Here is a 27,854-nt window from a genome sequence, read left to right as displayed (position 1 = left end):
GTGCTGCAGTGAACATTGTGGTACATGTATCTTTTTGAATTATGTTTTTCTCAGGGTATAATGCCCAGTAGTGGGATTGCTGGGTCATAATGTAGTTCTGTTTTTAGATTTTTAAGGAACCTCCATACTGTTCTCCACAGTGGCTGTATCAATTTACATTCCCACCAACAGTGCAAGAGGGTTCCCTTTTTTCTACACCGTCTCCAGCACTTACTGTTTGTAGATTTTTTGATGATGGCCATTCTGACTGGTGTGAGGTGATACCTCATTGTGGTTTTGATTTGCATTTATTAGCGATGTTGAACATCTTTTCATGTGTTTGTTGGCCATCTCTAGGTCTTATTTAGAGAAATGTCTATTTAGGTCTTCTGCCCATTTAAAAAAATTTATTTTTATTTACTTATTTTCATTTTTGGCTGCATTGGGTCTTCATTGCTGTGTGCAGGCTTTCTCTAGTTGAGTGGAGTGGGGCTACTCTTCACTGCGGTGGCTTCTCTTGCTGTGGAGCATGGGCTCTAGGCGTGTGAGCTTCAGTAGTTGCGGTACGCAGGCTCAGTAGTTGTGGCTCGTGGGCTCTAGAGCTCAGGCTCAGTAGTGTGGCACACAGGCTTAGTTACTCCGTGGCATGTGGGATCGTCCTCGACCAGGGATCAAACCCGTGTCCCCTGCATTGGCAGGCGGATTCTTAACCACTGTGCCACCAGGCAGTTCCATTCTGCCCATTTTTTGATTGGGTTGTTTGTTTTTTTTGTTATTGAGCTGCATGAGCTTCTTGTATATTTTGGAGATTAATCCTTTCTCTGTTTGCAAATATTTTCTCCCGTTCTGAGGGTTGTCTTTTCGTCTTGTTTATGGTTTCCTTTGCTGTGCAAAAGCTTTTAAGTTTAATTAGGTCCCATTTATTTATTTTTGTTTTTATTTTCATTACTCTAGGAGGTGGGTCAAAAAGGATCTTGCTGAGATTTATGTCAAAGAGTGTTCTGCCTATGTTTTCTTCTAAAAGTTTTATAGTGTCTGGCCTTTTATTTAGGTCTTTAATCCATTCTGAGTTTACTTTTGAGTTTTGTTTTGGTATTAGGAAGTGTTCTAATTTCATTCTTTTACATGTAGCTGTCCAGTTTTCCCAGCACCACTCATTGAAGAGGCTGTCTTTTCTCCATTGTATATTCTTGCCTCTTTTGTCAAAGATAAGGTGACTGTATGTGCGTGGTTTTATCTCTGGGCTTTCTGTCCTGTTCCACTGATCTATATTTCTGCTTTTGTGCCAGTACCATACTGTATTGATTACTGTAGCTTTGTAGTAGTCTGAAGTCAGGGAGCCCGATTCCTCCAGCTCCATTTTTCTTTCTCAAGATGGCTTTGGCTATTTGGGGTCTTCTGTGTTTCCATACAAATTGTAAAATTTTTTGTTCTAGTTCTGTGAAAAATGCCATTGGTAATTTGATAGGAGTGCATTGAATCTGTAGATTGCTTTGGATAGTGTAGTCATTTTCAGAATATTAATTCTTCCAATCCAAGGATATGGTACATCTCTCCATCTGTTTGTGTCATCCTTTATTTCTTTCATCAGTGTCTTACAGTTTTCTGAATACAGGTCTTTTGCCTCCTTAGGTAGGTTATTCCTAGGTATTTTATTCTTTTTGTTGCAGTGACAACTGGGATTGTTTCCTTAATTTCCCTTTCTGATCTTTCGTTGTTAGTGTATATGAATGCTAGAGATTTCTGTGCATTAATTTTGTATCCTGCTACTTTACCAAATTCATTGATTAGCTCTAGTAGTTTTCTGGTGGCATCTTTAGGATTTTCTATGTATAGTATCATGTCATCTGCAAACACTGACAGTTTTACTTCTTTTCCAATTTGTATTCCTTTTATTTCTTTTTCTTCTCTGATTGCCATGGCTAGGACTTCCAAAACTATGTTGAATAATAGTGGTGAGAGTGGGACCCTTGTTTTGTTCCTGATCTTAGAGGAAATGGTTTCAGTTTTTCACCATTGAGAATGATGTTTGCTGTGGGTTTGTCATATATGGCCTTTATTGTGTTGAGGTAGGTTCCCTCTATGCCCACTTTCTGGAGAGTTTTTATCATAGATGGGAGTTGAATTTTGTTGAAAGCTTTTTCCATCTACTGAGATTATCATATGGTTTTTATCCTTCAGTGTATTCATGTGGTGTGTCACATTGATTGATTTGCATGTACTGAAGAATCTTTGCATCCCTGGGATAAATCCCACTTGATCATGATGTGTGATCCTTTTAATGTGTTGTTGGATTCTGTTTGCTAGTATTTTGTTGAGGATTTTTGCATCTGTGTTCATCAGTGACATTGGCCTGCACTGTTTTCTTTTTTTGTGATATTTTTGGTTTTGGTATCAGGGTGATGGTGGCCTCGTAGAATGAGTTTGGGAGTGTTCTTCCCTCTGCAATTTTTTGGAAGAGTTTGACGATAGGTGTTAGCTCTTCTTTAAATGTTTGATAGAATTCGCCTGTGAATCCATCTGGTCCTGGACTTTTGTTTGTTGGAAGATATTTAATCACAGTTTCAATTTCAGTGCTTGTGATTGGTCTGTTCATATTTTCTATTTCTTCCTGGTTCAGTCTTGGAAGGTTGTACTTTTATAAGAATTTGTCCATTTCTTCCAAGTTGTCCATCTTATTGGCATATAGTTGCTTATAGTAGTCTCTTATGATCCTTTGTATTTCTGCGGTGTCAGTTGTAACTTCTCCTTTCTCATTTCTAATTTTATTAATTTGAGTCTTCTCCCTTTTTTTCTTGATGAGGCTGGCTAATGGTTTATCAATTTTGTTTATGTTCTCAAAGAACCAGCTTTTAGTTGTATTGATCTTTGCTATTGTTTTCTTCATTTGTTTTTCATTAGTTTCTGCTCTGGTCTGTATGATTTCTTTCCTTCTACTAACTTTGGGTTTTTTTTGTTGTTGTTGTTGTTGTTCTTTCTCTAATTGCTTTAGGTGTAAGGTTAGGTTGTTTGAGATTTTTCTTGTGTCTTGAGGTAGGATTGTATTGCTATAAATTTCCCTCTTAGAACTGCTTTTGCTGCATCACATAGGTTTTGGGTCATAGTGTTTTTGTTGTCATTTGTTTCTATGTATTTTTTTGATTTCCTCTTTGATTTTTTCAGTGATCTCTTGGTTATCTTGTAGCGTATGGTTTAGCCTCCATGTGTTTGTGTTTTCTACAGGTTTTTTTTTTTCCCTGTAATTGATATCTAATCTCATAGCGTTGTGGTCAGAAAAGATACTTGATACAATTTTGATTTTCTTAAATTTACTGAGGCTTTATTTGTGACCCAAGATATGATCTGTCCTGGAGAATATTCCATGGGCACTTGAGAAGAAAGTGTGTTCTTCTGCTTTTGGATGGAATGTCCTGAAGATATCAGTTAAGTCCATCTGGTCTGATGTCTCATTTAAGGCTTGTGTTTCCTTATTAATTTTCTTTCTGGATTATCTGTCCATTGGTGTAAGTGGGGTGTTAAAGTCCCCCACTATTATTGTGTTACTGTTGATTTCCCCTTTTATGGCTGTTAGCATTTGCCTTATGTATTCAGGTGCTCCTATGTTGGGTGAATAAATATTTACAATTGTTATGTCTTCCTCTTGGATTGATGCCTTAATCATTATGTAGTGTACTTCCTTGTCTCTTGTAACATTCTTTAAAGTCTATTGTGTCTGATATAAGTATTGCTACTCCAGATTTCTTTTGATTTCCATTTGCATGGAATATCTTTTTCCATCCCCTCACTTTCAGTCTGTATGTGTCCCTAGATCTGAAGTGGGTCTCTTGTAGACAGGATATATATGGGTCTTGTTTTTGTATACATTCAGCCAGTCTGTGTCTTTTGGTTGGTGCATTTAATCCATTTACATTTAAGGTAACTACTGATATGTATGTTCTTATTACCATAGTCTTAATTGTTTTGGGTTTGTTTTTGTATGTCTTTTCCTTCTCTTGTGTTTCCTGCCTAGAGAAGTTCCTTTAGCATTTGTTGTAAAGCTGGTTTGGTGGTGCTGAATTCTTGTAACTTTTGCTTGATTGAAAAGCTTTTGATTTCTCCATCAAATCTGAGCGAGATCCTTGCTGGATAGAGTAATCTTGGTTGTAGTTTTTTCCCTTTCATCACTTTAAATATATCCTGCACTTCCTTCTGGCCTGCAGAGTTTCTGCTGAAAGATCAGCTGTTAACCTTATGAGAATTCGCTTGTATGTTCTTTGTTGTTTTTCCCTTGGTGCTTTTAATATTTTTTCTTTGTGTTTAGTTTTTGTTAGTTTGATTAATAAGTGTCTTGGCGTGTTTCTCCTTGGGTTTATCCTGTATAGGACTCTCTGTGCTTCCTGGACTTGATTGACTATTTCCTTTCCCATGTTAAGTAAGTTTTTGATTATAATCTCTTCAAATATTTTCTCAGTCCCTTTTTCTCTTCTTCTTCTGGGACCCCTATAATTCGAATGTTACTGCACTTAATGTTCTCCCAGAGGTCTCTGAGACTGTCCTCATTTGTTTTCATCCTTTTTTCTTTATTCTGCTCCTCGGCAGTTATTTCCACCATTCTATCTTCCAGCTCACTCATCCGTTCTTCTGCCTCAGTTATTCTGCTGTTGATACCTTCTAGTGTATTTTTCATTTCATTTATTGTGTTGTTCATCACTGATTGTTTGTTCTTTAGTTCTTCTAGGTCCTTGTTAAACATTGCTTGCATCTTCTCCATCCATGCCTCCATTCTATTTCTGAGATTTTTTATCATCTTTACTATCATTACTCATTCTTTTTCAGGTAGATTGCCTATTTCCTCTTCATTTATTTGGTTTTTTGGGTTTTTACGTTGTTCCTTCATCTGCAAGATATTTCTCTGTCTTCTCATTTTGTCTAACTTACTGTGTTTGAGGTATCCTTTCCCCAGGCTGCAGGGTCGTGGTTCCTCTTGCTTCTGGTCTCTGCCCCCGGTGAGTGAAGTTGGTCCAGTGACTTGTGTAGGCTTCTGGGTGGGAGGGACTGGTGCCTGTGTTCTGGAGGGTGGAGCTGAGTCTTTTCCCTCTGATGGGCAGGACGTGTGTCAGGTGGTGTGTTTGGATTTTCTGTGAGCTTAGTATAACTTTAGGCAGCCTGTCTGCTGATGGGTGGGTTTGTGTTCCTGTCTTGCTTGTTGTTTGGCATGAGGTGTCTAGTGGTGGGGGCTGCAGGCAGTTGGGTGGAACTGGGTCTTGGATTTGGATGGAGGCCTCTGTGAGAGCTCTCACTGTTAATATTCCCTGGGGCCAGGAACTCTCTGGTGGTCCAGCATCCTGGACTCAGTGCTCCCACCCAAGAGGCTCAGGCCCGACTTCCGGTCGGGGAGCCAAGACCCTGCAAGCTACTTGTCATGGCAATAAAGGGGATTAAAGAAGAAGAAAAAAAGACAAACAAAACCCCAGACAGATGGTAAAAGCAAAATTAAAGATCGAAGAACAGAAACAAAGAAACACACCCAAAAGAAACAAAAACAGAACCAAAGAAAACAAAAAAGAAGAGAACAACCACACAGACAAAAGAACCCCAAAATGAAATCAAACAATTAAAAACAAAACTAACAAAAACACAAAACAAAAAACAAAACCAAAGCAGAGTGCCAACTGGAGAATAAAGCAAAGAAAACAAAAGAAACAGACAGAAGTGATTAAAAGGAAAAAAAAAGGAAAAGGGGAAAAAACCACAGGACAACAGAAGAGCAAAGTAAAAATAGAAATATAAAAGATTAAAAATATATTAAAAAAAGAAAAAAACAGAACAGAAAAGCAAAGTAAAAATAGAAATATATAAAAAGATAAAAAATATGTTTAAAAAATCCCCAAGGACTACATGAAAATAAAAATTAAAAAAAACCCCAAAAAACAGAACCAACAACAGAATGAATCAAAACATAGTAAAAATAATAGTAGTAATAATGTTTTCCTGGGGTCTCAGCTGTCAGTGTCCTTGCCCCCGCTGTGAGCCACAGCCCACCTCTGCCTCCCCAGGAGGCCCTCCAGTGCCTAGGCTGGTCTCTGGATCTGCTGTGGGCCTTGTGGGGACAGCTTAGACTCTGATCTGGCCCTATTCCCACATGTGCTTGCCCCCAACGCCCACAGCTGCCAGAGCTAGACTGTTTTCATTTGTGGGAACACTCGTCCACTCAGATATTCCGTAGATGCAGGGTCTACCTAGCTGATCATGGGAATTAAACCTGCAGGTTGTGCAACTGATGGAAAGATTTTCGCTCCTCTTCCTTAGTCGCCCCACCCCTGGGGCTCGTCTGTGGTTTTATCCCCACCTCTGCATGTGGGCCACCCACAGGAGTCTGCTACCAAGGCTGCCCTGGAGCACTTGGATCTGCCCTGGTGAGGACAGGGCGTGGAGGTGGTATGGCTCCTTGGATCATGGGAGCCCTGGCGGTGCCAGGTGTGTAAGGAAGCCAGCGGCCATGGGCTCAAGAGATATGGCCCTAGTGGGAGCCTTTTCTATCGCCTGGTGGAAGTTGCTGAAGGCCAGCCTTGGCCAGGCTTTTTCTAGTGCCTGGTGGTAGGCGTGCGAGGGCCAGCCCTGGCTGGGTTTTTTTTAGCGCCCGGCGGCAGGTGCGTGACAGTCAGCCCTGGTAGGACTTTTTTTATTGCCCGGCTGCAGGTGCCGGTTTGTGGGGAGACAGAGGCTACGGTGGTGGCTCCGTGTGACTCAGCAGTAGTGCCCTGCTTCCATTGCAGTCTGGTTTTCCTTCATAGGCATTCCCTGTTGTGGATTTCCTCCCTCCTGTCCCCTCAGGCCATTTCCCCACAGCCAACAGCAGTCCTCGCCCCGGGTTTGCTCTCTAATCACCATGCACCAGCTCCCAGCCCCTGTGTGCACTGGTGGACCCACGTCCCTGCCTGGGGCCCGCAGGACTGTGGTACAGATCATCTGTGTAGTTTTCACTCTGTCCCGTCTGCCAGAGATCGGTTGCTTCAACCTCCTCTGACAGCCTCAAATGTTTCCCTTCTGTCCCAACCTATTTTGCCGTTGGTGAGGGGACTTCCCCAGATGTGGGAATCTCTCCACTGCTTCATTTCTCCCCTCCACCCCCCAGGGTGCAGGTCCTGTCCCTCTTCCTCTCCTCCTCCTTCTCCCTTCTTTCTTTTGTCCTACCCAGTTATGCGGGGATCTTTATAGTCCTTTCTGGTGTCCGGGGTGTTCTGCTAGTGTTTAGCCGGTGTTCTGTGAGACCTGTTGCATCTTTAGATGTATTCCTGATGCATCCGTCCTCCTACTCCTCTGCTATCTTGGAACCCCCTGCATGTGGGCTTTTTAGTTGCGGCATGTGGGCTTCTTAGTTGAGGCACGCAGACTCTTAGTTGCAGCATGCATGTGAACTCTTAGTTCCCCAAACAGAGATCGAACCCGGTCCCCCTGCATTGGGAGCATAGAGTTTTACCCACTGGGCCACCAGGGAGGTCCCGTTTATGTTCTCTTCATAGTGTCCTTTGCTGTGCAGAAGCATTTAGTTTAATGTAGTCCCATTTGCTTATTTTTGCTTTTGTTTTCCTTGTCTGAGGAGATAAAGCAAAAAAAAATATTGCTAAGATAGATGTCAAATAGTGTACTGCCTATATTTTCTTCTTGGAGTTTTATGATTTCAGGTCTTACTTAAGCCTTCAATCCTTTTTGAGTTTATTTTTGTATGTGGTGTGAGAAAGTAGTCCAGTTTGATTAGTTTGCATGTAGCTGTCCAGTTTTCCCCACATCATTTACAAGGCTGTCTTTTCCCCATTGTATATTTTTGCTTCCTTTGTCATAAATTAATTGACCATATAAGCATGGGTTTATTTCTGCACTCTCTATTGTGTTCCATTGATTTACATGTCTGTTCTTGTATCAGTATAATACTGTTTTGATTACTGTAGCTTTGTAGATGTAGTTTGCAATTAGGGAGCATGATACTTCTAACTTTGTTCTTCTTTCTCAAGATTGCTTTGGCTCTTCAGGGTCTTTTGTGTTTCCATATAAATTTTAGGATTATTTGTTCTAGTTCTTTGAAGAATGCATTGGAATTTTGATAGGGATTGCACTGAATCTGTAGATTGCCTTGAATAGTATGGTCATTTTAACAATATTCAATACAGTCCATGAGTGTAGCATATCTTTCCATCTGCTTGTGTCATAATTTCTTTCATCCCTGTGTCACAGTCTTCTAAGGACAAATCTTTTACCTCCTTTTTTTGGTTTATTCCTAGGTATTTTATTCTTTTGGATGCAATTGTAAGCGAGATTGTTTTATTACTTTTTCTTTCTCATAGTTTGTTAATGAATACAAATGCAACAGATTTCTATATATTTTGTATCCTGCAATTTTACTGAATTCATTTATTAGTTCTCATAGTTTTTTGGATTTAAGATTTTCTGTATATATTATCATGTCATCTGCAAACAGTGACAGTTTTACTTCTTTCTTTGTAATTTGGGTTCCTTTTATTTCTTTTTCTGATTCCTGTGGCTAGGATTTTCAGTACTATGTGTCTTGCTTAACTTAGACTCCTGATACTATGTTGAATAAAAGTGGCAAGAGTGGGCATCCTTGTTCCTCACTTAAAGGGAATGCTTTCAGCTTTTCTCTATTGAGTATGATGTTGGCTGTGGGTTTGTCATATATAGACTTTCTTACATTGAGGTATGTTCCCTCTATACCCACTTTGTTGAGAGTTGTTACCATAAATAGATGTTGAATTTTGTCATAAGTTTTTTCTGCATCTATTGAGATGATCATACGACTTTTAGTCTTCAGTTTGTTAATGTGGTGTATCACATTGATTAATTTGAGGATATTAAGCCATTGTTGCATCCCTGGGATAAATGCCTCTTGATTATGGTGTATGATCCTTTTAATGTACTGCTGAATTCTGTTTGCTAATATTTCATTGAGGATTTTTACATCTATGTTCAGCAGTGATATTGGCCTATACTTTTCTTTTTTTGTGAAAATCTTTGTCTGTCTTTGGTATCACAGTGATGCTGGCCTTGTAGAATGAGTTCAGAAGCATTCCTTCCTCTTTAATATTTTGGAATAGTTTGACTAGGATAGGTGTCAGCTCACCTTTAAATGCTTGGTAGAATTCACCTGTGAAGCTGTCTTGCCCCGACTTTTGTTTCTTGGGAGTTTTTTTTAGAAGTAACTGATTCAGTTTCATTACTGGTAATCTGTCTGTTCATATTTTTTTATTTCTTCCTGATGCCATCTTTGGAGATTGTACGTTTCTAGGAATTTATCCACTTCTTCTAGGTTATCCATTTTATTGGCATATGATTGTTCATAGTAGTCTCTTAATCCTTTGGATTTCTGTGGTGTCGGTTGTAACTTCTCTTTCATTCCTCCCTCCCTCCCTTCCCTCCTTCCTTTCTTTTTTTTTTTTTAACAAACTTTTAACATACTTTATTGATTTAGGGGCCAAACAAGGCATCATTTGGACAGTTAAGAAAGGCACCTCATTGAAAATAATACATCACAGTGCTGTTGAGTGATCCCAATCACAGGATTTGAGGATGGAAAGGACAGTCTTTGGATAATGTTGCTTAGGACACTTGCTCATTTATTAAAAAGGGGTCTTTCACATGACATGGATGGAGGAAGGCAAGAGTGTAGGAATGTGGCATATGCTGGGTGGCTGCCGAGAGCTTACCCACAAGAGCAGGTGGGCTGGTAAATCAGTGATAAGTCGGGAGGGGAGTGAGACCAGCCTGCCCCACCTGCCCCATGACTCCAGTAAACCTGATGTGCTGAGCACTGCTCCCATGTGCATACTCCATATCTCTTTCAAATGGGGAGATGACTTTTTGATCTCATGGTATGGGGAACCAGGGTTAGTAGTTAACTCCTGCCCTATTCCAAGTTACAGGGCAGACAGGACAGCAGTGTGATTTCCTGCATTCCTGGGCTGGCATGAGGTTCTGATAAAAGCTGAGGTCTTAGGGCACTGGCTTTAAAAAATACTGTCACCAGTCTGGAGTAAATGAAAACGTGATTCCTTAGAAATAATACTGCCTCTCCCTGTTTCTATTTATACCCTCCAATCAGTGTTTTAAAAAATTAATTTTTCCCTTTGCTTATACTTTTTAAGACTTCTACTCCATGTAAAAGAAATCGCTTCACTACAGCACTGCTGCTCTTCCCATTCTCATCTTGACCCCTCACCACTCCTCCCTCTCCATCCTTACCCTTACCACACCTGCCCTCGGCCCAGTATCTAAGAGCAGGGATCATGCCGTGGAGTGATGAGCAGTGGTGCAGCCTTGGCCTTCTGTTACTAGGATGTAGTAACATCCTACAGCATCCTTGGAGAAGGCTGCTAGGATGCTTGCAAACATGACATCGGGGGTCTGGGATGCATCAGTGGCAGAGTGGATCCCCCGTTTACTGTAGTGAACCAGTGGGGTTGTCTGAGTGTGGTAGGCCTCCAGGCAGATTTTTAAGGCCTTCTCATTATCATCTGATCGGTGGACCAAGGGTTCCCCTGTGGTATCATTTTTCATGGGCTCCTTTGGGAGGTTGAACTCCTTGTGGTAGGAATGGCCACTCTGGGGGTGAATCTGTCATCCTGTGATTCTCCAGATCAGCAGAGAGTCTGGAATGCTGAATTCAGTCACAGAATCAAGCTTCTGTTTCCTCTTTTCCATGAGGTCATCAAGCATTTCTACCTGCCTCACAGTTCAAGGGAAGCCATCTAGAAGAAAACCATTTTTGCATGGAGGGGTCTCCAAATTCTTCTCAATGCGCTCCACGACCATTCCATCTCTCACCAGTTTCCTGGCATCCATAGTTGCCTTCAGCTTTTTTCCCAGCTCTGAGCCAGAAGCCACCATGGCTCTCAGAATGTCTCCAGTAGCCAAATGGCAGACACAGAAGTTTTCAGCGCCTTTGGGTGCCTGGGTACCCTTGCTGGCTCTGGGCGGCCCTAGCAGCACAGACCGGATGCCTTTAGGACACTCTTGGGCGCATTTGGCTGTGGGCACGTTGGGAGCCATGGCTGCCGAAGCCTCTCACTCTCTCTTTCATTTCCGATTTTATTTATTTGGGCCTCTTTCATTTTTTTCTTGATGAATCTGGCTAAAGGTTTATCAATTTTTATCAATTTTATGTTTTCTAAGAACTAATTCTTAGTTTTATTGATTTTTTTTTCTATTTTTTTCTTAGTCTCTATTTCATTTGCTTCTGCTCTGATCTTTATTATTTCCTTCCTTCTACTAACTTTGAGTGTTGTGTGTTCTTTTTCTAGTTCCTTTAGGCATAAGGTTAGATTGTTTATATGAAATTTTTCTTGTTTCCTGAGGTAGGTCTGTATTGTTATAAATTTCCCTCTTAGATTTGCTTTTGCAACCCATTCATTTTGGATCATTGTGTTTTCATTTCCATTTATCTACAGGTATTTTTTGATTTCCTCTTTGATTGCTTCAGGACGCACTGGTTGTTTAGTAGCATAGTGTTTTGTGTTTGTGTTTTTTGCAGCTTTTTTCCTTGTAGTTGATTTCTAATCTTATACCATTGTGGTCAGAGAACATGCTTGATATGATTTCAGTCTTTTTAAATTCATTGAGATTTGTTTTGTGGCTTAGCCTGTGATCTATCCTGGAGAATGTTCCATGTGCACTTGAAAAGAATGTTTTTCTGCTATTTTTGGATGAAATGTTCTTTATGTGTCTGTTAATTCCATCTGACGTATCATTTAAGATCAGTGTTTTCTTACTGATTGTCTGGATGATCTGTCCATTGATGTAAGTGGGGTGTTAAAGTTCCCTACTAATTATTGTATTACTGTCATTTCTCTTTTTATCTCTGTCAATATTTGCTTTATGTATTTAGGTGCTCCTATGTTCAGTGCATATATATTTACAATTGATGTATCTTCTTGTTGGATTGATCCTTTTATCATTATGTAATGCCCTTCTTTGTCTCTTGTTACAATATTTACTTTAAAGTCTGTTTTGTCTGATATAAGTATAGCTACCCCAGCTTTCCTTTTGTTTACATTTGCATGGAATACTTTTTTCCATCCCCTCACTTTCAGTCTCTGTGTGTATTTAGCTCTGAAGTGAGTCTCTTGTAGGCAGCATATAGATGGGTCTTGTTTTTAATCCATTCAGCCACTCTATGTCTTTTGATTGGCAGATTTAGTCCATTTACAATTTAAAGTAATTCTTGATAGGTACGTACTTATTGCCATTTTGTTGATTGTTTTCTAGTTGTTTTTGTATTCTTTTTAGTTTTCTTACACTTATTTTGCTCTCTTCCCTTGTGATTTGATGACTATCTTAAGTGTTTGGATTCCTTTCTCTTTTTGTGTGTGTTTCTATTATAGTTTTTTGGTTTGTGGTCACCATGAGGTTCATATAAAACAATTTTTATATATGGGGTTATTTTAAGTTGATGATCTCTTTAGTTTGAATGCGTTCCAACAACCCTGTGTTCCCCCCAACCACATTTAATGTTTCTGACATCATATTTTATATCTTTTTATTTTGTGTATCACTTAACTACTTATTGTGGATATAGATGTTTTTACTACTTTTGTCTTTTTGCTTTCCTACTAGCTTTATAAGTGGTTGATCTACTACTACCTTTACTGTATGTTTGCTTTTACCAGTGAGATTTTTTCTCTCATAATTTTTATATTTCTAATTGTAGCCTTTTCTTTTCCACTTAAAGAAGTCCACTTAACATTTCTTTTTTTTTTTTTTTAAACATCTTTATTGAAGTATAATTGCCTTACAGTGGTGTGTTAGCTTCTGCTTTACTTTATAACAAAGTTAATCAGTTATACATATACAACATGTTCCCATATCTCTTCCCTCTTGCATCTCCCTCCCTCCCACCCTCCCCATCCCACCCCTCTAGGTGGTCACAAAGCACCGAGCTGATCTCCCTGTGCTATGCGGCTGCTTCCCACTAGCTATCTATTTTACATTTGGTAGTGTATATATGTCCATGACACTCTCTCACCCTGTCACATCTCACTCCACCCCCTCCCCATATCCTCAAGTCCATTCTCTAGTAGGTCTGTGTCTTTATTCCCGTCTTGCCACTAGGTTCTTCATGGCCTTTTTTTTTTTTTCCTTAGATTCCGTATATATGTGTTAGCATACTGTATTTGTTTTTCTCTTTCTGACTTACTTCACTCTGTATGACAGACTCTAACTCCATCCACCTCATTACAAATACCTCCATTTCATTTCTTTTTATGGCTGAGTAATATTCCATTGTATATATGTGCCACATCTTCTTTATCCATTCATCTGTCGATGGACATTTAGGTTGCTTCCATGTCCTGGCTATTGTAAATAGAGCTGCAATGAACATTTTGGTACATGACTCTTTTTGAACTATGGTTTTCTCAGGGTATATGCCCAGTAGTGGGATTGCTGGGTCGTATGGTAGTTCTATTTGTAGTTTTTTAAGGAACCTCCATACTGTTCTCCATAGTGGCTGTATCAATTTACATTCCCACCAACAGTGCAAGAGAGTTCCCTTTCCTCCACACCCTCTCCAGCATTTATTGTTTCTAGATTTTTTGATGATGGCCATTCTGACCGGTGTGAGATGATATCTCATTGTAGTTTTGATTTGCATTTCTCTAATGATTAATGATGTTGAGCATTCTTTCATGTGTCTGTAGGCCATCTGTATATCTTCTTTGGAGAAATGTCTATTTAGGTCTTCTGCCCATTTTTGGATTGGGTTGTTCGTTTTTTTGTTATTGAGCTGCATGAGCTGCTTGTAAATCTTGGAGATTAATCCTTTGTCAGTTGCTTCATTTGCAAATATTTTCTCCCATTCTGATGGTTGTCTTTTGGTCTTGTTTATGGTTTCCTTTGCTGTGCAAAAGCTTTGAAGTTTCATTAGGTCCCATTTGTTTATTTGTGTTCTTATTTCCATTTCTCTGGGAGCTGGGTCAAAAAGAATCTTGCTGTGATGTATGTCATAGAGTGTTCTGCCTATGTTTTCCTCTAAGAGTTTGATAGTGTCTAGTCTTACACTTAGGTCTTTAATCCATTTTGAGTTTATTTTTGTGCATGGTGTCAGGGAGTGTTCTAATTTCATACTTTTACATGTATTTGTCCAATTTTCCCAGCACCACTTATTGAAGAGGCTGTCTTTTCTCCACTGTATATGCTTGCCTCCTTTATCAAAGATAAGGTGACCATATGTGCGTGGGTTTATCTCTGGGCTTTCTATCCTGTTCCATTGATCTATATTTCTGTTTTTGTGCCAGTACCAAACTGTCTTGATTACTGTAGCTTTGTAATATAGTCTGAAGTCAGGGAGCCTGATTCCCCCAGCTCCATTTTTCGTTCTCAAGATTGCTTTGGCTATTCGGGGTCTTTTGTGTTTCCATACAAATTGGGAAACTTTTTGTTCTAGTTCTGTGAAAAATGCCAGTGGTAGTTTGATAGGGATTGCATTGAATCTGTAGATTGCTTTGGGTAGTAGAGTCATTTTCACAATGTTGATTCTTCCAATCCAGGAACATGGTATATCTTTCCATCTATTTGTATCATCTTTAATTTCTTTCATCAGTGTCTTATAATTTTCTGCATACAGGTCTTTTGTCTCCTTAGGTAGGTTTATTCCTAGATATTTTATTCTTTTTGTTGCAATGGTAAACGGGAGTGTTTTCTTAATTTCACTTTCAGATTTTTCATCATTAGTGTATAGAAATGCAAGAGATTTCTGTGCATTAATTTTGTATCCTGCTATTTTACCAAATTCATTGATTAGCTCTAGGAGTTTTCTGGTAGCATCTTTAGGATTCTCTATGTATAGTATCATGTCATCTGCAAACAGTGACAGCTTTACTTCTTCTTTTCCGATTTGGATTCCTTTTATTTCTTTGTCTTCTCTGATTGCTGTGGCTAACACTTCCAAAACTATGTTGAATAATAGTGGTGAGAGTGGGCAACCTTGTCTTGTTCCTGATCTTAGTGGAAATGGTTTCAGTTTTTCACCGTTGAGGACAATGTTGGCTGTGGGTTTGTCATATATGGCCTTTATTATGTTGAGGAAAGTTCCCTCTATGCCTACTTTCTGCAGGGCTTTTATCATAAATGGGTGTTGAATTTTGTCGAAAGCTTTCTCTGCATCTATTGAGATGATCATATGGTTTTTCTCCTTCAATTTGTTAATATGGTGTATCACATTGATTGATTTGCGTATATTGAAGAATCCTTGCATTCCTGGGATAAACCCCACTTGATCATGGTGTATGATCCTTTTAATGTGCTGTTGGATTCTGTTTGCGAGTATTTTGTTGAGGATTTTTGCATCTATGTTCATCAGTGATATTGGCCTGTAGTTTTCTTTCTTTGTGATATCTTTGTCTGGTTTTGGTATCAGGGTGATGGTGGCCTCGTAGAATGAGTTTGGGAGTGTTCCTCCCTCTGCAATATTTTGGAAGAGTTTGAGAAGGATAGGTGTTAGCTCTTCTCTAAATGTTTGATAGAATTCACCTGTGAAGCCATCTGGTCCTGGGCTTTTGTTTGCTGGAAGGTTTTTAATCACAGTTTCAATTTCAGTGCTTGTGATTGGTCTGTTCATATTTTCTATTTCTTCCTGGTTCAGTCTCGGCGGTTTGTGCATTTCTAAGAATCTGTCCATTTCTTCCAGGTTGTCCATTTTATTGGCGTAGAGTTGCTTGTAGTAATCTCTCATGATCTTTTGTATTTCTGCAGTGTCAGTGGTTACTTCTCCTTTTTCATTTCTAATTCTATTGATTTGAGTCTTCTCCCTTTTTCTCTTGATTAGTCTGGCTAATGGTTTATCAATTTTGTTTATCTTCTCAAAGAACCAGCTTTTAGTTTTATTGATTTTTGCTATTGTTTCCTTCATTTCTTTTTCATTTATTTCTGACCTGATCTTTATGATTTCTTTCCTTCTGCTAGCTTTGGGGTTTTTTTGTTCTTCTTTCTCTAATTGCTTTAGGTGCAAGGTTAGGTTGTTTATTCGAGATGTTTCCTGTTTCTTGAGGTAGGCTTGTATTGCTATAAACTTCCCTCTTAGCACTGCTTTTGCTGCGTCCCATAGGTTTTGGGTCATCGTATCTCCATTGTCATTTGTTTCTAGGTATTTTTTGATTTCCCCTTTGATTTCTTCAGTGATCACTTCGTTATTAAGTAGTGTATTGTGTAGCCTCCATGTGTTTGTATTTTTTACACATCTTTTCCTGTAATTGATATCTAGTCTCATAGCGTTGTGGTCGGAAAAGATACTTGATACGATTTCAATTTTCTTAAATTTACCAAGGCTTGATTTGTGACCCAAGATATGATCTATCCTGGAGAATGTTCCATGCGCACTTGAGAAAAATGTGTATTCTGTTGTTTTTGGGTGGAATGTCCTATAAATATCAATTAAGTCCATCTTGTTTAATGTATCATTTAAAGCTTGTGTTTCCTTATTTATTTTCATTTTGGATGATCTGTCCATTGGTGAAAGTGGGGTGTTAAAGTCCCCTAATATGATTGTGTTGCTGTCGATTTCCCCTTTTATGGCTGTTAGTGTTTGCCTTATGTATTGAGGTGCTCCTATGTTGGGTGCATAAATATTTACAATTGTTATACCTTCCTCTTGGATCGATCCCTTGATCATTATATAGTGTCCTTCTTTGTCTCTTATAATATTCTTTATTTTAAAGTCTATTTTGTCTGATATGAGAATTGCTACTCCAGCTTTCTTTTGATTTCCATTTGCATGGAATATCTTTTTCCATCCCCTCACTTTCAGTCTGTATGTGTCTCTAGGTCTGAAGTGGGTCTCTTGTAGACAGCATATATATGGGTCTTGTTTTTGTATCCATTCAGCCAGTCTGTGTCTTTTGGTGAGAGCATTTAATCCATTTACATTCAAGGTAATTATCGATATGTATGTTCCTCTTCCCATTTTCTTAAATGTTTTGGGTTTGTTATTGTAGGTGTTTTCCTTCTCTTGTGTTTCTTGCCTAGAGAAGTTCCTTTAGCATTTGTTGTAAAGCTGGTTTGGTGGTGCTGAACTCTCTCAGCTTTTGCTTGTCTGTAAAGGTTTTAATTTCTCCATCACATCTGAATGAGATCCTTGCTGGGTAGAGTAATCTTGGTTGTAGGTTTTTCTCCTTCATCACTTTAAGTATACCCTGCCACTCCCTTCTGGCTTGCAGAGTTTCTGCTGAAAGATCAGATGTTAACCTTATGGGGATTCCCTTGTGTGTTATTTGTTGTTTTTCCCTTGCTGCCTTTAATATGTTTTCCTTATATTTAATTTTTGACAGTTTGATTAATATGTGTCTTGGCGTGTTTCTCCTTGGGTTTATCCTGTATGGGACTCTCTGTGCTTCCTGGACTTGATTAACTATTTCCTTTCCCATATTAGGGAAGTTTTCAACTATAATCTCTTCAAATATTTTCTCAGTCCCTTTCTTTTTCTCTTCTTCTTCTGGGACCCCTATAATTCGAATGTTGGTGCGTTTAATGTTGTCCCAGAGGTCTCTGAGACTGTCCTCAGTTCTTTTCATTCTTTTTTCTTTATCCTGCTCTGCAGTAGTTATTTCCACCATTTTATCTTCCAGGTCACTTATCCTTTCTTCTGCCTCAGTTATTCTGCTATTGATCCCATCTAGAGTATTTTTAATTTCATTTATTGTGTTTTTCATCGTTGCTTGGTTCCTCTTTAGTTCTTCTACGTCCTTGTTAAATGTTTCTTGCATTTTGTCTATTCTATTTCCAAGATTTTGGATCATCCTTACTATCATTATTCTGAATTCTTTTTCAGGTAGACTACCTATTTCCTCTTCATTTGTTAGGTCTGGTGTGTTTTGACCCTGCTCCTTCATCTGCTGTGTGTTTTTCTGTCGTCTCATTTTGCTTATCTTACTGTGTTTGGGGTCTCCTTTTCACAGGCTGCAGGTTCGTAGTTCCCGTTGTTTTTGGTATCTGTCCCCAGTGGGTAAGGTTGGTTCAGTGGGTTGTGTAGGCTTCCTGGTGGAGGGGACTATTGCCTGTGTTCTGGTGGATGAGGTTGAATCTTGTCTTTCTGGTGGGCACGTCCACGTCTGGTGGTGTGTTTTGGGGTGTCTGTGGCCTTATGATTTTAGGCAGCCTCCCTGCTAATGGATGGGGCTGTGTTCCTGTCTTGCTAGTTGTTTGACATAGGGTGTCCAGCACTGTAGCTTGCTGTTCGTTGAGTGAAGCTGGGTCTTGTTGTTGAGATGGAGATCTCTGAGAGATTTTTGCCGTTTGGTATTACGTGGAGCTGGTAGGTATCTTGTGGACCAGTGTCCTGAAGTTGGCTCTCCCACCTCAGAGGCACAGCCCTGATGCCTGGCTGGAGCACCAAGAGCCTTTCATCCACACAGCTCAGAATATAAGGGAGAAAAAAATAGAAAGAAAGAAAGAGGGTAAAATAAAATAAAATAAAGCTATTATAATAAAAAATAAGAAAAAAAATTATTAAGAGTAAATGTATTCAGAAAAAATTTTTTTTAAAATTTTTAAAAATAGATTTATTAATTTTTTATAGTAAAAAATAAGAAAAAAATTTTTAAGAAAAAAATTTATTAAGAAAAAAAAATTTTAATTTTTTAAAATGAAAAATATGAAAAAACTTATTAAAAATTTTTTAATTTCTAAAAATAGAAAATATGGAAAAAATTATTAAGAAAACATATATTAGGAAAAAAAAATTTTTTTAAGTAAAAAAAAAAAAAAATGGATGGACCTAACCCTAGGACTAATGGTGACAGCAAAGCTATACAGACAAAATCTCACCCAGAAGCATACACATATACACTCACAAAAAAAAGGAAAAGGGGAAATTAATATATCCTGCTCCTGAAGTCCACCTTTTGAATTTGGGATGATTCGTTGGCTATTCAGGTATTCAACAGATGCAGGCACATCAAGTTGTTTGTGGAGCTTTAATCCGCTGCTTCTGAGGCTGCTGGGAGAGATTTCCCTTTCTCTTCTTTGTTCGTACAGCTCCCAGCTTCAGCTTTGGATTTGGACCCGCCTCTGCATGTACGTCACCTGAGGGCGTCCGTTCCCCGCCCAGACAGAACGGGGTTAAAGGAGCAGCTGCTTCGGGGGCTCTGGCTCACTCAGGCCGGGGGAGGGAGCGGTACGGAGGAGGCGGGGCGAGCCTGCGGCGTCAGAGGCGTCGTGACGTTGCAGCAGCCTGAGGCGCGCCGTGTGTTCTCCCGGGGAAGTTGTCCCTGGATCACGGGAGCCTGGCAGTGGCGAGCTGCACCGGCTCCGGGGAGGGGCGGTGTGGAGAGTGACCTGTGCTCGCACACAGGCTTCTTGGTGGCGGCAGCAGCAGCCTTAGCGTCTCCTACCAGTCTCTGGGGTCCGCGCTGATGGCCACGGCTCGCGCCCGTCTCTGGGGTCCGCGCTGTTAGCCGCGGCTCGCGCCCGCCTCTGGAGTTCGTCTAGGCGGCGCTCTGAATCCCCTCTCCTTGCGCGCCGCGAATCAAAGAGGCAAGAAAAAGTCTCTTGCCTCTTCGGCGGCTGCAGACCTCCTCTCCGGCTCCCTCCCGGCTGCAGACCTCCTCTCCGGCTCCCTCCCGGCTCGCCGCGGCACGCCAACCCCTTCAGGCTGTGTTCACGCCGCCAACCCCAGTCCTCTCCCTGCGATCTGACCGAAGCCCGAGCCTCAGCTCCCAGCCCCGCCCGCCCCGGCGGTTGAGCAGACAAGCCTCTCGGGCTGGTGAGCGCTGCTCGGCGCTGAGCCTCTGTGCGGGAATCTCTCCGTTTTTCCCTCTGCGCCCCTGTTGCTGTGGGATCCGCGCTGATAGCCGCGGCTCGCACCCGTCTCTGGATTTCGTTTAGGCAGCGCTCTGAATCCCCTCTCCTTGCGCGCCGCGAAACAAAGAGGCAAGAAAAAGTCTCTTGCCTCTTCGGCAGCTGCAGACTTTTTCCCGGACTCCCTCCCGGCTAGCACCAAAGCCCGAGCCTCAGCTCCCAGCCCCCGCCCGCCCCGGCGGGTGAGCAGACAAGCCTCTCGGGCTGGTGAGTGCTGGTTGGCGCCGAGCCTCTGTGTGGGAGTCTCTCCGCTTTGCCCTCCGCACCCCTGTGGCTGCGCTCTCCTCCGTGGCTCCGAAGCTTCCCCCCTCTGCCACCCGCAGTCTCTGCCCGCAAAGGGGCTTCCTAGTGCCTGGAAACCTTTCCTCCTTCACGGCTCCCTCCCACTGGCGCAGGTCCCGTCCCTATTCTTTTGTCTCTGTTATTTCTTTTTTATTTTACCCTACCCAAGTATATGGGGATTTTCTTGCCTTTTGGGAGGTCTGACGTCTTCTGCCAGCGTTCAGTGGGTGTTCTGTAGGAGCAGTTCCACGTGTAGATGTATTTCTACTGTATCTGTGGGAAGGAAGGTGATCTCCGCATCTTACTCTTCCGCCATCTTGCCCCTACTCCCAACATTTCTTGTAAAGTTGGTTTAGTGGTGCTAAACTCTTAGGTTTTGCTTATCTGTAAAACCTTTTATCTCTTCTACAAATCTGAATGATAACCTTGCCAAGTAGTGTATTCTTGGTTGTAGGGTTTTTCCTTTCATCACTTTGGATATAGTGTGCCACTCCCTTCTGATCTGCAAAGCTTCTGTTGAAACATCAGGTGATAGTCTTATGGGAGTTCCCTTGTACATAACTAATTCCTTTTCTCTTGCTGCTTTTAAGATTCTCACTTTAATTTTTGCCATTTTAAATACGATATGTCTTGATGTGGCCCTCTTTGGGCTCACCTTGTTTGGGACTGTCTCTGCTTCCTGGACTTGGATGTGTTTCCTTTCCCAGGTTGGGGAAGCTTTCAGCTATTATTTCTTCAAATAATTTCTCTGCCCCTTCCTCTTAACTCTTCTCCTTCTGGGACTCCTACAAGGCTAATGTTAGTATGCTTGATATTGTCTCAAATTATCCTCATTTCTTTGATTTCTTTTTTCTGTTCAGTTGGGTGATTTCCACTACTTTGTCTTGCAGATTGCTGATCCATTCCTCTGTATCATTTAATCTACTGTTGATTTCATCTAGTATATTTTATTTTATTTTATTTTTATTTATTTTATTTTTGGCTGCATTGGGTCTTTGTTGCTGTGCGTGGGCTTTTCTCTGGTTGAGGCGGGTGGGGGCTACTCTTCGTTGTAGTGCGCAGGCTTTTCATTGCGGTGGCTTCACTTGTTGTGGAGCATGGGCTTTAGGCACACCGGCTTCAGTAGTTGTGGCACGTGGGCTCAGTAGTTGTGGCGCATGGGCTTAGTTGCTCCGCTTCATGTGGGATCTTCCCGGACCAGGGCTTGAATCCGTGTGCCCTGCATTGGCAGGCGGATTGTTAACCACTGCACCACCAGGGAAGCCCTGGTCTAGTATATTTTAAAATTTCATTTATTGTATTTGTCAGCTCTGTTTGGTTCTTCTTTATATCTTTAAACTCTATTGAAATTCTCACTGTGTTCATCCATTATTCTACCCCTTTTAAAGAATTACCTTGAACTCTTTATTGGATAGATTGCATATCTCCACTTTTTTAGTTTATTTTTTCTGGCTTTGTCTTGATCCTTCATTTGGAACATATTTCATTGTCTCCTCAATTTGTCTAATTCTCTGTGTTTATTTCTATGTCTGAGGTAAGTTTGTTACATTTCTCGATCTTGGGGAAATGTAGCAGAAATGTAGAAGACATCCTATGAGGTCCAGCAGCATGCTCCTCTCTGGTCATCAGAGCTCTATGCTGTAGGGTGCCCCCTTTGTGGCCTGCATGTACCTTTCTGTTTTGGCAGAGCCAACTTACTCATCATGCTGGTAGATGGGGTGGGCCCCTGGCTCGGTTGGCTACAAGGCCGTGCCTCATGTGGTGGCTGTGGGTCCGCCAGTGGGCAGGGTAGGCTTTCTGTGCCATTGGTTGCATGGCCTTTGGAGCCTGGTGTTGGTGCCAGACTTCTGGTGGGTGGAGTGGGCCCCCATGTGGTTGGGTGTGAAACCTGGGGGGCCTGGTGCTGATGCTGGCCCTCTACTGGGCAAGGCCAGGTCCTGGTGTGTCTAGGTGCACAGCCTGTGGGTCATAGAGCTGGTGCCAGCTTACTGGTGGCTGGGTAAGACCCCAATGCTAATAGGCTAGAGGGAGGATTCCAGACTACTGCTTCTGTGCTGGGACTTGGAGTGTGTGAGATTTTGCTCATGCCCTCTGAGAGCTGAGTCTGTTTTCCATAACCCTCCATCTCTCCCAAACATAAGCCCCACTGGTTTACAAAGGCAGACATTCTGAGGGTTTGTCTTCCCAGTGTAGGAGCCCAGTGTGGGGTTTGGACACCTTGTTCCTTCGGGAGGTCCTCTAGCACTGTGATATTTTTCCCATTTGTGGTTGCCTCCCTGGGGTTGTGGGTCCTGACTAACCGTGTCTCTGCCCCTCCTACTTGTTTCATTGTGCTTCCCTCTTTATATATATACTTAGTTGTGGAACATCTTTTCTTCTAGTCTTCAGGTGGTTCTCATAGACACTTGCTCTGTAAGTAGTTGTAATTTTGGTGTGTTCATGGGAAGAGGTGAGTTCAGGGTTTTCCTCCTCTACCATCTTGGCCTGGATCAGGCTAGACTTCCTGTACAACAAAATCCTTGCTCAACTTTCTTCTCTACTTCATATGGGTTTCCTCCCTCTCTTATGGGTTCCCCTATGAACTCTCCCTTAAGAAATCACTTACATAAAAGTCCCTGTCTCAGACTATACCTCTTAGGAATCTGACCGAAGATACAGAAATGGACTAAGGTAAATGACCTGGGTACTGCTGAGATCACCTGACACTGTGTCATATAAGAAACAGTGGGTAGAATAGGACTCTTTAGTAAGAAAGACTTTGGACTGGGAAGCTGTCATCATGGGATAAGAACCTGTCATCATGGAAGGAACCTGATTTGTTCTTTTCTCCTTGAAAGAGTAGAACAAACGTCTGTATATAGAAGCTTCAGAGCCATGTATGCCACCTCAGTGTGGAAAGAACTGTCTAATAGGGGATTCCAAAGGTTAGTAAAAGATTAACCACACTATATTAGTTTCTATTGCTGCCATAATAAATTAGCACACATTTAGCACAACACAAATTTATTAGCTCATAGATCAGCAGTTCTGGTACATCATGGCTCAATTGGATTTTTTGCTTTGACTCTCATGAGACCAAAACCAAAGTGTGCTCCTTTCTAAAGGTTCTTGAGATCAATCTGCTTCCAAGCTTGTTTAGGTTGTTGGTCAAATCTAGTTCCTTGTGTTTGTAGAACCAAGGTCCCCATTTCCTTGTTGGCTATTAACTGGGGACCATCCTCATTCCTTGGAGGCCCCTTCTGGTCCTTTCACATGGCCCCTATATCTCAGAACCAACAGTGGCACATCGAAACTTTCTCATGCTTAGCTGTCTCTCTGGCTTCCCCATCTGCTACTTCTGTCTTCTGCCTCAGTCAGAGTAAGTTCTGAGCTTTGAAAGGGCTCATGTGATTAGATTGGGCCCACCCAGATTATCCAGGATAATCTTCCTATCTTAATATCTGTAACCTTAATTACATCTGGAAAGCCCCTTCTACCATGTAATATAATGTATTCACAGGTTTTGGAAATGAGTGGACATCTTTGTTAGTGGGTGTTATTCTGCTGACTGTAGTTTGCCCTCTGCCCCCTACAGATTCACGTCCCTCCCAAATAAAAAATACATTTGCCCCATCCCAGAGTCTCAAAGGTCTCATCCCATTACAACATCAACTCAGAGCCCCCAAATCTCATCAGTTCAAAACTCCTATCATCTAAATCGTCTAAAATTACGTACGAATGAGGCTCTTGGTATAATCTATTATGTACAACTCCTGAGGCACAATTCCTCTCCATCAGTGGACCTATGAAACTAAAGAAGCAATTTATCTGCTTCCAATAGACAACGATATGTCAGGCATAGGATAAGTTACAGACGTTCCAGTTTAAACAAGGGAGAAATGGAAGGTAAAAGGGAGCTACTAGGTCCAAGGCAGTTTCAAAATCCAGCAGGGCAAACTTCACTAGGTTTCAAGGCCTGGAAATAATCCTCTGTGGTTCTTGGTTCCACGCTAAAAACCTATCGCATCCGTTTGTCTCAGGCGCTCTCCCATTCAAGTGCTAACCAGGCCCAAATCTTGCTTAACTTCCAAGATCAGATGAGATCAGGTACACAGGTAGAGGTGAATGACCAGGATGCTGCTGAGAGCACCCAACATTGTGCCATATAAGACATAGTGGATAGAATAATGACTGCTTAGTAAGAAAGACTTTGGACAAAGAAGCTCTCATCATGGGAGAGATGGATCCTGTTTTCTTCATGTTCCCAAATGAGTAAAATAAAGGCCATTGTATATAAGGTTCAAGGAGAAGTATTTCAGCTCAGAAAGAGTCCTCTGGTAGATTTCTGTTGGAGTCCAAAAACAGTTAAAGACTAACCACCCACCTGTACTTTTCCATGAAGCTTTCCATAGTCCTTCCCTCATCAGGCCTGGATGCTTACCTCTCATTCTCTCCCATTAGCATATTGTTCAAAACTGGTGAGGGCCTAACAGGGGACTGAAAAACAAACCAGAAGTCAGGTTCAGTTAGCTGTTAAAACCATAGACATTTGCAGAGCGTGAAGGAAACACAAATAGCAATCTAAACCAAGTGTTATGTTAGTAATTAAGGGTATGAGTTTAAGAGTCAGATACCTTGGTCACACTCTCAAGTTTACTAGTTCTGTGATCTTGGGCGTATTATTTAACTCTCTGAGTTTGAGTGTTTGCAGCTTTGTCATGGGGGTGGTAACTCCTACCTATAGGGGTGTTATGCAGATTCACCCAGGAGCTAGATGGGAGGCATGGAGCTTGGCATATGGTAAGCATTCTGTAAATGGTGGCTGCTATTATTGTGGTCTGGTAATCTAGTTATGTATTCCCTCTTCCACTAGACAGTCAAGTTCCTTGAGACCTGACATGTTACATAGTCACTGTGTTACATCTATCTTATTTTAAATTATTTTTTATTTTTTTTAATAAAAATTTTTAAAATTTTATTTTATTGAGGTGTAGTTGATTTACAATATCATATAAGTTGCATGTATGCAACATAGTGATTCACAGTTTTTAAAGGTCATACTCCATTTATAGTTATTATAAAAATTGGCTATACTCCCTGTGCTGCACAATATATCCTTGTAGCTTCTTTATTTTATTCTTTGTAGTTTGTACTTCTTAACCCCCTACCCCTATCTTGCCCCTCCCTGTTACGTTTATCTTTGATATCTCCATATTGTTTATCATGTATTAGGTCCTTAGTAATTATTGAATTAAATAACTAAACTTTATTATTTAGTTTATTTGGGACAAACTTTATCCCAAAAAACTTTGGACATCGCTAACACCACTGGGCAAATATTTGAAAGCTGGCATCTCATTCTATTAATTTCTATTGTTCCCAGGATCATAGTGTCCAAAGGAACAAGATAAATCTGTCAAACAATCTTTAATGCAGATTTCACAAAAAATCAGTTATATATCAAAACAAATTAAGGGAATTGTGTATGTGCAGAGATTCAGATGGTATGGTCTTATGTTCCCAAATATCCATTTTTTGTGAAGACTGAAATAATTTAACAGTAAGTTTACTTCGCTGTACAGTAGAAACTAATACAACATTGTAAAATAACTCTACCCCAATTAAAAAAACAGTAAGCTTATATCATTTCTACATATTTCCATGGAAACTGCTTTCCCATATCTCTGGAATTTGAAGTCTTCTGTATAAGACCAAGATCTTCATGAGGACCTAAATGGCCTTACACAGCCTGTCCTCTTCCTAGCCCTGACCTCTTGGGCCTCATCTCCCAGCACCTTCTTCATCACTCTCTCCACTCCAACAGCACTGTGCAACTCACCATCTCCCGAAACCTCTAGGCATGATATCACTTCCGTTGAGAATGCTTGCACTGGAGGGTAAGGCAGGTGTATTCTGTGTTTTACCTGGCACATAGTGGTCCTTCAGTATTTCTTGAATTATTCAGACAGACCCAGTGGCGACGATAGCCAGTATCAGATCACAGAACAAGTGGCAGGGAAGGCATTCTGCCAGGCTGCGTTCTCTAATATACTTTCAGGAATACTAATAACCATTCAGGGGCAACAAGAAAAATAAGGATGAGTTTCAGTGATTGAGAGTGTGCTGAGTGCCAGCCCAGCCAAGCACTACACATGCTTACCTCAACTCAACTTCACCATCCTGAGGATCAGAAAACATTCAGGAACTTGCCTAAGGTCACACACCTAGTAGATGGAGTGGACAGGATCCGTTTAACTGTAGTGGATGAATTTTAAAACTTTTAAGAGCTTGCCAAATAGTGAGGTTTCATTTTTAACTTTTGTTATTGTTTTATTATGTGGGCAAAGAATGTGTCCTATATCACTTCTGCCTTTTGGAATCCATTTGAGCTTTTTCTTGGTGGTCTGGTATGTGATAAATCTGTTTAAATATTCCATGGAATCTTGAAATGGAAATCTATAGGATCCAAAATAGAATTGTCTATTAATTCAGTCTTACTAATTATATCACTTAAATCTTTTACATAGTTATTTTTTAGTACTTGATCTGTCAAACATTGAGAATGATGTTAATATTTGAAAGCAACTGTTTTTTATCCACTTCTGTGTGCCTAACCATGTTTGCCAATTGTTTTAATATCTAATATGGATATCAGTACCAGACAACTGTTATTGAGAGTAAGTTTCTGTATATTTTCAAGTACTCAAGAAAAGATTGAGAAATGGAAGACTGAATCAAAGGAAAATTACGGAGGTGGCTGCAATGAAAGAAGCCAGTGGAGATAAAGGTGTTACCTTTAAATATCAAATCAAAGCCAAGTGGTGAAACATGGGCAGTAAGCGTGGTGGTTAGAAGCAGAGACCCTGGAACCAGACTTCCTGGCATAAATCCCAGCAGTGCAATTCAGTAGACTGGGCAAGTTATTAACTTCTCTATGCTTCCATTTCTTGGCGTGAAAAATGGTTATAATAATAGTACCTACCTAAGGAGGTTATTGTGATGATTAAACAAGTTACTATTTATAAAGTGCTTAGAAGAGTGCTTAGCACATAGCAGTGTATAAGTATCTATTAGCTATTATCATCCTTCACATCCGACTCCTTTTGGTCCAAAGGTATTCTAGAACCACCAGGCTTATAAGTATAATGTCATTTGTACTGTTTCATTCAATGTGTCTATATTAATTGAGCACTTACTCTTGGCAGGCACTATGTTAGTTACTGGGAGTATAATGGACATACAGGGTCCCTATCTATGCTCATGGAATTTACCACTCAATGGTGAATACAGACATGAAGCTATTAATTGCAGCCATATCCAATGATACGAAGGAAAGGTACACAGTGCTATGAAAGTCTAAATGAGGGTGGAGGAGGATGTAGACTAGTCTGGGGGGTCAGGTAATGGCTCTTCTGTGACGTATTTGTAATCTACGGCTTTAAAATAAATTACCCCAAACAGTGTCTTAATACAGCAAATGCTTATTATCTCATAGATTCTGTGGGTCTGGAATATGGGAGTCATTTAGCTCAGTGGTTCTGGCCCACAGTACCTCAAGAGGTGGCAGTCAAGCTGTTGGGTAGGGCCACAGGCATGTGAAGGCTTCACCGAGGCTGGACCTTCCACTTCTACAATGGCTTATTCACATGACTGTTGGCAGGAGGCCTCAGTTTCATGTCATATGGGCCTCTCTTTAGAGCTTGAATGTCCTCATGATGTGGCAGCTGGCTTCTCCCAGAACAAGTGGTCCAAGAACGTGAGCAAGAAGGATGCCATAA

General features: G+C 40.8%; 1 protein-coding gene and 1 pseudogene across 4 annotated transcripts in view; one reads left to right on the top strand and one right to left on the bottom strand.

Moving 5' to 3' along the window:
- Positions 1-27,854, top strand: part of ERC2 (ELKS/RAB6-interacting/CAST family member 2) — a 962,898-nt gene that overhangs the window by 250,330 nt on the left and 684,714 nt on the right. The window lies entirely within an intron of this gene.
- Positions 10,255-11,036, bottom strand: LOC118903462 (annotated as a pseudogene).

Source organism: Balaenoptera musculus, chromosome 11, assembly GCF_009873245.2.
Source record: "Balaenoptera musculus isolate JJ_BM4_2016_0621 chromosome 11, mBalMus1.pri.v3, whole genome shotgun sequence".
NCBI classification, from domain to species: domain Eukaryota; kingdom Metazoa; phylum Chordata; class Mammalia; order Artiodactyla; family Balaenopteridae; genus Balaenoptera; species Balaenoptera musculus.
Note: the sequence above shows the minus strand (reverse complement) of the source record. Positions and strands in the feature narration are given on the sequence as shown.